The following is a 9,416-nucleotide window of genomic DNA, read 5'->3' on the forward strand; positions in this document are numbered from 1 at the left end:
GTACGATCTGTGAGCGGAGGAAGGAGTAACGGAGGCGCCAATTGTGATAGCGAAGGTAAGATTTAACATTGGGCCTATACTGCTTCTAGATTGAGGCCTGTATTTGCACAAGTTTAGAAGACTTTAGGCTGACATTAGGGTTTGTCATGTGTTGTGTCTTGCAGTGAAAATGGATATCTTGAAGGATCAGGACTTTATGCCAATCTTCATTGATATGTTTAGGGAGCTTCCCTGTCTGTGGCAGATAAACCACCCTCAATATAAGAACCAAACAAAGAGGAAGGCAGCGCTGGATAATTTTCTGCAATTTGTGAAGTCGGTGATCCCCAAGGCAGACATCATCTATTTGAAGATCCTAATTGGTGGCCTGAGGAGTACATATCTAAGGGAGCACAAGAAGGTCCAGGATTCCCAGAGATCAGGAGCTGCAGATGACATTTATGTCCCCAGGTTGTGGTACTATGACAGGCTGCATTTTCTGGCAGGTTAGACTAAACCCAGGCCAGCACTCTCCACTCTTCCTTCCACGTTTCCTTCCCCCCAGCTGAGGCTTCTGATGCCCAACCTGGGCCTTCCAGGCAGCAACATGTGGAGGTGCCCAGCTTGAGCCAGGTGTAGCATTCTTCTAAATATTTCTGGTTGTCCAATCAATGATGTTAAATAGATGTTAGTTAGGAGTACTAATTTATGATTGTGATTGATGATGCAAAAACTAAAACAATGTCCCTTTTTCATACACAGGGAAGTCTCAGCCAGGAGGTGGCCGGGCCAAGCAGGCTGCCCGATACCCAGGTCCCTACCCTACACCTTCAAAGAAAAAGTGGCAGGAAGAGGAGTAACCTGGAGGAGGCTGCCATAGGCCTCTTTTGGAAGGCTACTGAGGCCCTTGGAACACCCCACAGTGTGGAGGAGGACTTTGCTGGCATAACTGCATGCAAAATGATGCAGATGGAGCATGGCCAATGACTCCTATGTGAGTTTTTAATTTTGGAAGCTCTAAATAAGGGGTTGAGGGGCCAACTCACATGTGCAACCCACATTTGTCACCTCACCCATAGTCCTCCTCCTCCTCCTCCAGGTCCTACTCCTCCTCCTCCTTCAGGTCCTACTCCTCCTCCAACACTAGAGCCACAGACAAGAAAGAAGCATGGAAGGAAGACCAGAGAGTGATGACCCTGGGTTCAGTCTGGTCTGGCAAAATATGCAGGCTTTTGTAGTACCACAGCCTGGGGACATAGATGTCATCTGCTGCTTTCCGGATCTCTGGGACTTCTGGACCAGACTGCACTCCCTTACATATGGACTCCTCAGGCCACCAATTTTGCCGTAAAATAATTGATGTGTGCCCTGAGGTCCAAGGCTTCGCCAATTTCTGCTGTTTCTCCAGCGTTGCCTCCCTCTTTGTTTGGTTCTGAGCCCTTAATAAAGGAATTTTTGTTTCAATTATACTCGCCTATGTGTGTTTCCTTTCAAAAAGGACAGTTTGTTTGTGAGGATTCAGGTACATTTCAAAACTACAATTTGAAATTAACAAGGGACACCAACACCAAACAATCTCCTTGAGATTAAATAATACAAGATAATAATGGTGTTATGGTAACTTGACACACAAAACACACACAAAAATATTCTGGAGTAAAACAAAAAAAAAAATAACATCAGCCTTGAAACAAATACAACCCCCCCCAAAAAAAATAAAAATAAAAATCAGCCTTGAAAAAAACCAAACCAAAAAAAAAATAACCAAAAAATAATTTTTTCAGATGAGATAAATCAAAATATATTGAGGGGATCATGATAAATAATAAAGAAATAAGTTTGTAAGAACTCGGGGTGAATATGAGCAGCAAAACTACTTCATTCTTCTAGCATTATAAAGAAGAAGAGAGTGCGCTGCATTAAACAATTTTTAACATTGCAGCCTGATGAAAGTGCTGTATCCATTCCGAACGCTAATTTTACCAGACCGAGCTGTTCCATCTCGGAATTTCTTCTGAGCATGCGTGGCACATTGTGCGTCGGAATTGTCCACACACGGTCAGAATTGACGCGATCGGATTTTGTTGTCGGAAAATTTTATAGCCTGCTCTCAAACTTTGTGTGTCGGAAAATCCGATGGAAAAAGTCCGATGGAGCCCACACACAGTCAGATTTTCTGACAACACGCTCCAATCGCACATTTTCCATCGGAAAATCCGACCGTGTGTACGGGGCATTACTCAAAACTGGTTACCTGTAGAAATTTTTAAACGTCGCCTATGGAGATTTTTAAGAGTAAAAATTTGTCACCATTCCACGAGCAGGTGCAATTTTGAAGCAAGACATGTTGGGTATCAATTTACTTGGTGTAACATTATCTTTCACAATATAAAACAATTGAGCTAACTTTACTGTTGTCTTATTTTTTAAGTCATAAAAGTGTATTTTTTCCAAAAAAAATTGCGCTTGTAAGACCGCTGTGCTAATATGTTGTGACATAAAGTATTGCAATGACCGCCATTTTATTCTCTAGGGTGTCTGAAAAAAATATATATAATGTTTGGGGGTTCTAAGTAATTTTCTAGCAAAAAAAGAATGATTTTAACTTGTAAACACTAAGTCTGAAAAAAAGGCCCAGTCCTTAAGTGGTTAAAATACAGATAAAATACAGATTGGTAAGCCTGATATATTTGTGAGATTTCACTCATCTGGAATTGTTTGATACAAAAAATACCAAATCTCATGAAAATCCCACAATTACTCAAAACCCAGATTGACCTGAGTTACTGTCATGAGAAAAGCATAGATGCTGCCCAGGGCCGGATTTGCCATAAGGCCACCGAGGCCAGGCCTCAGGGCGGCAGCGGTGCAGGGGCGGCGCCGCTCCTGCGGTGACTTCGCGGCCGCCCCCACCTTTCAGGCTGCCCGTTAAATTTGATTAAGGGCACCGGTGCCCTTAGAAAAGATGGCCGCGAGCCGCCCACTACTGCGCATGCGCAGTTCTGAAGCGGCTGGGCTCGGGAAAGCTCGTACGCGCTCAGCCGGACGGCGCAAGCACAGTAGCGTGATTGCACCGCCCGGCGCCATTTTTTAAAAGATTAACAAGTAATGTCAGCGGTGCGGTGGCGGGGGGAGAGAGATGACATCTCTCATTGCCAGCACCGCTGTTCCGCCCTCCTTCATCTGGTGGCAGACAGGCAGCGCAGCAAGTGACATCCCCATCTGGTGGCAGTGTGGCAAGTGACATTCCCATCTGGTGGCAGTGTGGCAAGTGACATTCCCATCTGGTGGCAGTGTGGCAAGTGACATTCCCATCTGGTGGCAGTGTGGCAAGTGACATTCCCATCTGGTGGCAGTGTGGCAAGTGACATTCCCATGTGGTGGCAGTGTGGCAAGTGACATTCCCATCTGGTGGCAGTGTGGCAAGTGACATCCCCATCTGGTGGCAGTGTGGCAAGTGACATCTCCATCTGGTGGCAGCATGGCAAGTGACATCCCCATCTGATGGCAACATGGCAAGTGACATCCCCATCTGGTGGCAGTGTGGCAAGTGACATCCCCATCTGGTGGCAGTGTGGCAAGTGACATCCCCATCTGGTGGCAGTGTGGCAAGTGAGGTCTCCATCTGGTGGCAGCGTGGCAAGTGACATCCCCATCTGGTGGCAGCGTGGCAAGTGACATCCCCATCTGGTGGCAGCGTGGCAAGTGACATCCCCATCTGGTGGCAGTGTGGCAAGTGACATCCCCATCTGGTGGCAGTGTGGCAAGTGACATCCCCATCTGGTGGCAGCATGGCAAGTGACATCCCCATCTGGTGGCAGCCAGGCAGTGTGGCAAGTGACATCTCCATCTGGTGGCAACGTGGCAAGTGACATCTCCATCTGGTGGCAGCCAGGCAGTGTGGCAAGTGACATCTCCATCTGGTGGCAGCGTGGCAAGTGACATCTCCATCTGGTGGCAGCGTGGCAAGTGACATCTCCATCTGGTGGCAGGCAGAGTGGCAAGTGACATCTCCATCTGGTGGCAGACAGAGTGGCAAGTGACATCTCCATCTGGTGGCAGCATGGCAAGTGACATCCCCATCTGGTGGCAGCCAGGCAGTGTGGCAAGTGACATCTCCATCTGGTGGCAGCGTGGCAAGTGACATCTCCATCTGGTGGCAGCGTGGCAAGTGACATCTCCATCTGGTGGCAGGCAGAGTGGCAAGTGACATCTCCATCTGGTGGCAGCGTGGCAAGTGACATCCCCATCTGGTGGCAGCCAGGCAGTGTGGCAAGTGACATCCCCATCTGGTGGCAGGCAGAGTAGCAAGTGACATCTCCATCTGGTGGCAGCGTGGCAAGTGACATCCCCATCTGGTGGCAGCCAGGCAGTGTGGCAAGTGACATCCCCATCTGGTGGCAGCCAGGCAGTGTGGCAAGTGACATCTCCATCTGGTGGCAGCGTGGCAAGTGACATCTCCATCTGGTGGCAGCGTGGCAAGTGACATCTCCATCTGGTGGCAGCCAGGCAGTGTGGCAAGTGACATCTCCATCTGGTGGCAGCATGGCAAGTGACATCCCCATCTGGTGGCAGGCAGAGTGGCAAGTGACATCTCCATCTGGTGGCAGCGTGGCAAGTGACATCCCCATCTGGTGGCAGCCAGGCAGTGTGGCAAGTGACATCCCCATGTGGTGGCAGTGTGGCAAGTGACATCCCCATGTGGTGGCAGTGTGGCAAGTGACATCCCCATCTGGTGGCAGTGTGGCAAGTGACATCCCCATCTGGTGGCAGTGTGGCAAGTGACATCCCCATCTGGTGGCAGCATGGCAAGTGACATCCCCATCTGGTGGCAGCCAGGCAGCGTGGCAAGTGACATCTCCATCTGGTGGCAGCGTGGCAAGTGACATCTCCATCTGGTGGCAGCCAAGCAGTGTGGCAAGTGACATCTCCATCTGGTGGCAGCATGGCAAGTGACATCCCCATCTGGTGGCAGGCAGAGTGGCAAGTGACATCTCCATCTGGTGGCAGCGTGGCAAGTGACATCCCCATCTGGTGGCAGCCAGGCAGTGTGGCAAGTGACATCCCCATGTGGTGGCAGTGTGGCAAGTGACATCCCCATGTGGTGGCAGTGTGGCAAGTGACATCCCCATCTGGTGGCAGTGTGGCAAGTGACATCCCCATCTGGTGGCAGTGTGGCAAGTGACATCCCCATCTGGTGGCAGCATGGCAAGTGACATCCCCATCTGGTGGCAGCATGGCAAGTGACATCCCCATCTGGTGGCAGCCAGGCAGTGTGGCAAGTGACATCTCCATCTGGTGGCAGCGTGGCAAGTGACATCTCCATCTGGTGGCAGCGTGGCAAGTGACATCTCCATCTGGTGGCAGCGTGGCAAGTGACATCTCCATCTGGTGGCAGCCAGGCAGTGTGGCAAGTGACATCTCCATCTGGTGGCAAGTGACATCCCCATCTGGTGGCAGCCAGGCAGTGTGGCAAGTGACATCTCCATCTGGTGGCAGCATGGCAAGTGACATCCCCATCTGGTGGCAGACAGGCAGTGTGGCAAGTGACATCCCCATCTGGTGGCAGCGTGGCAAGTGACATCTCCATCTGGTGGCAGCCAGGCAGTGTGGCAAGTGACATCTCCATCTGGTGGCAGCATGGCAAGTGACATCCCCATCTGGTGGCAGGCAGAGTGGCAAGTGACATCTCCATCTGGTGGCAGCGTGGCAAGTGACATCCCCATCTGGTGGCAGCCAGGCAGTGTGGCAAGTGACATCCCCATGTGGTGGCATCATGGCAAGTGACATCTCCATCTGGTGGCAGGCATAGTGTCAAGTGACAAGCGATGGTGGCAAGTGACACGCTCAGGGCTCCCAATGATTCTGCATTATGGTGAGTTGAACTATTTCATTTTACATTACAATGTAATGATAGAAGTAATGTGTTTCAATCATCCTGACACCATAACAACCATGGTGCCGGGGATGATTGAGGCACTAACACCAGCCATTGCCCTGAAAAATTGCCAGCGAAAAATCCTTACCCCACACGCGCTTACCCTGAAGTATTTTTAGTCTGTACAATTAAAGCCAGTTGTTTTCAGTGTTCTCGTGTATGGAGATATGTTTTTAATTGATCTATTGTAGCAGTCATCGATAAAGGACGAGAATGGTGGTGTGTGTGTGTGTGTGGGGGGGGGCGGCATTGAAGGACCCGGCCTTGGGGCGGCAAAGGGAGTAAATCCGGGCCTGATGCTGCCATTGTCTCCCTAAGATATTTGTTACAGATCAATAATTAAACATACTTGTAGAATAAAGCTGCATTCACACCTGAGCGTATTGTTTTCAAGCAGAAAGTCCTGTTTTTTGCAGCTTTTTCTGCCATGATTTTGCCACGATTTTGTACAGGTCAAAAGGTCACCAATATAAAAAGCAGAAAAATGCCTGTAATCTGCCTTAAAAGAAGCTCATGTACTTTTTTGAGATTCAGGCGTTTTTCTTCAGGCGACAGAATGCTCAGATGTGAACAGGGGTCATTTAAATGAATGGGATTTTGTTTGTTGGGCCTTTTTTAACTTTTGAGAAGAGTGTTTTACGAGCTAAAAATGCTCAGGTGTGAATGCAGCCTTATATTAAAAAAATAAAGCTGTTACAAAAGGAATGCAGTAATGGCAGCCTCAAGCAAATGTTCATGCATCAGAGCATCATTCTTTTTTTATAACTTAAAATTTTATTGAAAGTTTTGGTAAATGTGTTTACAAGTGTAGACATCATAAGAATCAGTGCGCATCAACCAAAAACAACTGTAGTACATTCGTTATACATATGTATTACAAATACCAATTGTTGCAAAAAAAAAAAAAAAACCTCACAATGCAGTACAAGATTTCTGGGTATCACTAAACCAGAAAGGTATAGAGAGAAACTATCAGATAGTATGGGCAGCAGTAATAATAACTTCAAAGTTAACACAGTGAAATATTTCCTGCTGGGATAAGAAGCTCTAGGACAACTACACAACTCAGGAGGGTACAACGACATGTTATTACACTACGGGGATGCTTCTGGGCTGGGGTCTTTTAGCCAGCATGCTCAATTAGAATAGAATATAGATACTGTATGTTAAGATGGGCTTTAGAGAACATGAGCTCCATGAGTAGGTGGTGATTCAAAATATGTACAGTATATGAGCTGTTGAAAAGTAGGGGAAGAGTCGCTATTCCATTTGTGTGCGATAGTTAGTCTAGTTGCTATAAGGGAGCATCATTCCTTTATGATGGCAGACAGATGCTTATTTAACAAAATAGCTAAAGTAAGTTTTCCTGCCTGGTTGCTATGCATTTACATGACCACCATTCACTCTTGCTTTTGATAAGCACTATGTTAAATTCAGATTCATTAATTGTGTTTTCATACTCTAAAGTACTGTAATTTGCGCCTTACTGTATTTGAAATTTGATTTAAAAAGGTACCCCACCTCTACCTAGCTGGAAGATAATCTGAAGCACCAGGCACACTCTGAACTTCTGTCATGAATCTAGCATTCCTGCGCTGAGCTGCTTTTTCAGATTAGCTGCAGTCATCTAGAGCATGTCAATGAGTGTCAATGAGGTGGCATAGTTCCTACAACAAAAGCAAAGCAGCTGTGATGACAGTGGTGAGCAGCTATTGAGGCAGACTGACAAACTCTGAGAGTGATAGCATCATTTAAAAAAAAAAAAAAGGGAGGGGTGAAAAGTACTAACAGCGATGCACAGATATGGAAAAAGATATCAACACAGACAACTATTTAGACCGACATAAATAAGGAGAAGAGGTCATTTTTACTGACCATAAGTTACTAACGCAAATAGGTTTCTCTCCACTGATAACCAATCTCAAAAGGAAACTTTTGCAGAAATCACCAATGAAAAAGCGGCATTTGTGGGGGGCATGATTATAATAGAGACTCTTCCCTTGACTACCAATGTGAAGCAGATATCTACATTGACTACAAACGTAAAGAGGGGAATTACACTGACCTTCAGTGACAAGTACCAGTGTTGTTTTGGCTGTCTTGTGAAGTAGTCATTGGTGAAGTTCACAAGGATTGTCAATTGTGTGTGTTTATACCAGCCAATACCAGTTCTTTGATGCTTAGGCTTAGAGGTAAAGTGTTTGTAAAGTCACATAGTGACTTTACTGATGTGCCTTTTGGATTATTCTGGCATTAACTACAGTGTATGTGTTTTTTTTTTTAAAGAAAGGCTAAATACCTTTTCTCACACTGCAGCTGTGTGGTCACGTGATCCCCCTGATCTTCTTTCACGATCTATAGAGAGAAGCGGGAGGGACTTAGATTACCCTATGATGCCAGCCAGCCAGCTGTGGGAAGTCACGTAACCGTGGCAGTGTGGGAAAAGGTTTTTCATTTGAAAAAAAAAATAATATTTGCGGATGATACAAGGTTAAGCAGGGCCATAATAATAATAATAATAATAATGGCTTAGGCAACTAAATGGCAAAGAGGTTTAATGTTGAAAAATGTAAAGTAATACATTTGGGTGCTAAAAATACAAATGCAAGTTACTCACTAGGGGGAGAACCTTTGGGGGAATTAAGGATGAAAAAGTACCTGGGGGTCCTATTAGATGACAGGGTCAGCAATGGCATGCAATGCCAAGCTGCTGCAAGCAAAGCCAACCGAATACTGGCATGCATTAAAAAGGGGATTGACTCCAGAGATAAAACGATAATTCTCCCACTCTACAAGAATCTGGTCTGACCTCATCTTGAGTATGCCATCCAGTTCTGGGTACAGGTCCTCAAGAAGGATGTGCTGGAACTGGAGAGAGTCCAGAGAAGAGCAAGAAAGCTAATAAAGGATCTTTAGAGGATCTTAGTTATGGGGAAAGACTACAAGCATTGCACTTATTCTCTTTAGAGAGGAGTCGCTTGAGAGGGGATAAGATAGTGATGTACAAATATCATACTGGTGTGGTAACCCTAGTCTAGAGAAAAACTTTTCAGTGAAAGGGAATTTAAAAAGACACGTGCACATTCACTAAAAATTGGAAGATAAGCTGTTTAACCTTAAACTGCGTAAAGGGTTCTTTACTGTCAGAGTGGTAAGGTTGTGGAATTCTCTTCCACAAGCAGTGGTATCAGCAGGGAGCGTCAATAGTTTAAAAAACTATTATATGGGCACCTTAACGATCACAACATAAAGGGATATACGATGTACTATTGACATATGCACAAGCAAAACACCACAAGTCGAACTGGATGGACTGGTGTCCTTTTTCAACCTTACCGACTATGTAACATTGTAGTTAATGCCAGCAAAATCCAGAATGGATAGATGTATTTTTGCTGTATTTTGCAGCTGAATAGCAGAGGGCGGGGAGGAGAGGAGAGCCGCTCTCATGCTGACAGGCAGGGAGGGAGGGAGAGAGACTCACAGCAGAGAGCGGGCT

The sequence above is a fragment of the Aquarana catesbeiana genome, linkage group LG02 (assembly GCF_042186555.1).
Source record: "Aquarana catesbeiana isolate 2022-GZ linkage group LG02, ASM4218655v1, whole genome shotgun sequence".
Lineage (NCBI taxonomy): Eukaryota > Metazoa > Chordata > Amphibia > Anura > Ranidae > Aquarana > Aquarana catesbeiana.